Source organism: Tupaia chinensis, unplaced genomic scaffold (genome assembly GCF_000334495.1).
Source record: "Tupaia chinensis unplaced genomic scaffold, TupChi_1.0 Scaffold141173_1, whole genome shotgun sequence".
Lineage (NCBI taxonomy): Eukaryota > Metazoa > Chordata > Mammalia > Scandentia > Tupaiidae > Tupaia > Tupaia belangeri.
In genome coordinates, this window is record NW_006201036.1 from 201,649 (window position 1) to 205,337 (window position 3,689).

Here is a 3,689-nt window from a genome sequence, read left to right on the forward strand (position 1 = left end):
GATTTCTTGCTTTCTGTCTCTGTGTCTCTCTCTGTCTTTCTGGCAAGCGCACGTGCCCTATAGCAAAAATCTCTCCAAAAAAAAAAAAAATTATCACAGTTACTGGCTAGAAAGAAAATAAATATGTTGTATGTATCATTCATCAGTCAGCAGGGCTGTACTCCTAGGTCCGGTGGACAAATGATTTTCAGCCTTTTCTAATTTCTAGAAGATTCCTGCAGCCTTGGCTCATGGCTCCTTCCATATTCAAAGCCAGATATGGCTACTTGTCTCTTTCTCACGTGGACTTGCTCTGACATGCCCTGTGCGTCCTCTTGCTTTTCGAGGACCTTGCGATTGACTGGGCTTGCCTGGACGCTGCACCCGAACCACCTTAGCTCCAGGCTGACTGCCTAACGCCTTGCCTGCTGCTTCCCTGTAACACCAATTCGCAGTTCTAGCGGTTAGGGGGCCGATGCTCGGGGGAAGCCGTTATTCTGCATTGTTTTGTGGGGGGAGTGAGGTGTATGATGAAGAAATAGAGATAAGTGGGACAAAGGTAGAAATCACAGAACCAGAAAAAGACTTGTGGACCAAAAAAGAAAAGAGTTGAAAGAGCTGCAGTGAGGGGTTGACCAGGTCTGAGGGATTACTCAGTAGTGACGTCCCTGGGAAGGCAGGGCCAGGCAGACCCAGAGGGCAGGCAGGGATGAAGCTGAGAGTCTCCCTGAGCTGGAGGAACAGAGGAGCAGGGGCTTCACATCACGCTGTATCTGGAGCAGGGCCAGAACGATGAAGAAGAGCTTTATCGTTTTTTCTGGATAATACGAGATAAAGCTAAGGGCTGGAAATGGGGTGGAAAGATGAACTCAGCCGGTCTTAAAATGGAAGCATGAGGGGCCCAGGAGAGAGGAGAAGATGACCCAGCAAGGCCATCCTCTCGCCTGCCGTGAGAGGCCTCATGCCAGCCCCCAGACCACTCGGCCACACCCCGCTTTCCTCAGCGCTATGCACAGGAGTGCAGACTGAGAGGCAGGGAGCTGCCCATCTGTGATGTGGACCCGAGGACAGAGGCAACTGAGCATCTGTGCCCTGGAGGCAAATGAAGTCATAAATAAATGACAGAAGGCTGAAGGACTGACACCTCCCTGCGGCTGGGCACGTGTGCACCGCAGGAGGAGGGCGACAGGACCTGGGAAGGCCGCTGCCAGGCTGGCCGTAGGTCAGCTGCTCAGTTTCTGGGCTGTGGTCTCGAGGACAGCTGCCATGGAAAGGAAGGGATGAGTGTCTCGTCAGCTTGGCCCGAGCTCCCACTGGAGATATGAAATAGAGACCAGATCCGATGCCCGTGGGCACAGCCAAGGGCGGGAAAGTCAGGGCCACGCAGACTTTCCGACTGCGCACTTCCAGGACAGACCCAGCCTCTGCCTTGACTTGGCTTGGAGTGTGAGTGTCTGTTAGGGGCATTCCTTCTAAGGGTCAGTGCAGACTGCAGGGCTCCTGGCCCCACCTAGGGCCCTCCGATTTGCTCATCCGCTGGTGTTGTTAGAGTTGGAGAGCCCGACCACTTGGCAGAAGTGGACTACCCAGAGGCAGCATGGTAGACCCACGAGGGAATGCCCGGGGCTCTCTCCCAGACCTACCTGTACCAGGTGCACACAGGCCTGTGATCCAGGCTGGCAGGAACAGGGAAAGACACAGCATGAAGACTGTGAGGGTGCCTGCTTCTCTGCTTCTGTCTCTGTCTCTCTGTTGTGCTCGCTCTCTCTCTCCCTCCCTCTTATGGAAGACAAAAATGAACTTTAAAAAAATTGACAGACTTGGGGAACCAGCAGTTAGCGTAATGGCTATGTCGCTGGACTCCCACGTAGTCGACTGCGGTTCGCGTCCTGGACCCGGTGGCTTAAAACTCACGCTGGGCACGTGTGCGTGCGTGCCCAAGATCCCGAGAGGAGAATGGAGGAGAAGGGATTGCGGTGTGACCATCCCCCTGGGGGGTGATTTCTCGCTTTCTGTCTCTATGTCTCTCTCTGTCTGTCTGGTGAGCGCATGCGCCCTATAGCGAAAACCTCTCAAAACAAAACAAAACAAAAAAATTGACAGACTTGGTGCAATGGTTACGTCACTGGGCTCCCACAGAGTCGACCACAGTTTGAGTCCTAGACCCGGCGACTTAGAACCTACACCTGGTACATGTGCATGCATGCCCAAGATTCTGAGAGGAGCACAGAGTCGAAGGGATTGTGGTGTGGCCAACCCCCTGGGGGTGATTTCTTGCTTTCTGTCTCTCTGTCTCTCTATCTCTCCAGCAAGCGCACACACCATATAACAAAAATATCTCTCTCTGGGACCAGCAGTTAGCGTAATGGCTATGTTGCTGGACTCCCATGTAGTTGACCACGGTTCGAGCCCCAGACCCAGTGTTGGGCGTGTGCCCAAGATCCTGAGAGGAGAATGGAGGAGAAGGGATTGTGGCATGGCCATCCCCCCTGGGGGGTGATTTCTTGTTTTCTCTATCTCTCTCTCTGTCTCTTTCTCTCTCTGTCTTTCTGGCGAGTGCAAGTGCCCTATAGCAAAAACCTCTCAAAAAAAAAAAAAAAAAAGAAAAAAGAAATACACTGGGCGCATGTGTGTGCATGCCCAAAATCCCAAGAAAAGAATTGAGGAGAAGGGTATTTCAGTATGAAATAAAAACAAATAAATAAAAAATCTCTCTGTAAAAAAATTGGCAGACTATTGATATGTAATGTCAGTGGAATGTCTAGGAAGATGGTCAACAGAGTTAAATAAACAAGAAGAAGGCTATTTCTTGGCTAAAATGATGTCCTATTTTTGCATCAGATCTGACCACACCTAGACTCATGCGTGTAGCTTGGCATGTGCTGGATTTTGCCGTGGCAGCCTGTTACTAGTGAAGACGACCAGTCCAGGAATCTCTGCCTTTCTGAAATGGCAGCTTCTCACTCTTTAATCAATACCTGAAAATACTGGTAAGAGAGCGAACTAGTATGCAGAAGTTGAGGCAGGGGAGCATTCCTATTTGTTTATTTATTCATTTCTGCTAGGAGAGAGAGGGTCGGAGAGCCAGGCCCCCCCAGCAGGTCTTGACGCTGCAGCCCACCTCATCCCAGCCGGCCTGGGTCATAGACACACATGTGTCTGTTGCACGGAGGATGTCCAGGGCCGTGAAGCCAGGAAGCTCCCACGTGGGCTCAGTCGCACCACCGCTGTGCCACCGCCAGACCCTCAGATTTTCCTTTTAGTTAAAAACATCCTTTGAGATGAGCCCGAGTTGGTGGCGGTTGGAGCTGAGTGGTGTGCACACCCCGTTTCATGACCTGAGATGTCCATGAGGACAAGCATTTGTCCTTACCCCTGCAAGACGAGTACCTGGCTGCCAAGAGCTTGAGTCCACCTGCAGCTGAGAGCCCAGCAGCTGGCCAGCTTTTGGGGGAGCAAAGGCTGTGGGTGGGTACCTTCAACCAGGACTCAGAACGGCCCCGGCCGGGACGTGGAAATTGCACATCAACACTTCCCCAAGGGAGACGCTTTCGGAATGGTGTTCGTCCTTGGACAGGTGAATTTTTCCCGAGACTTTCTTCTTTCTGTAGAGGAAGTAATGAACGTGCCAGCGTCTTCCATGGTTGGTGGAGGGCAGAGGAGTGTGTGCCAACACTAGGTGTTTGGTAAGGGGCAGCGGCGGGGGGGGG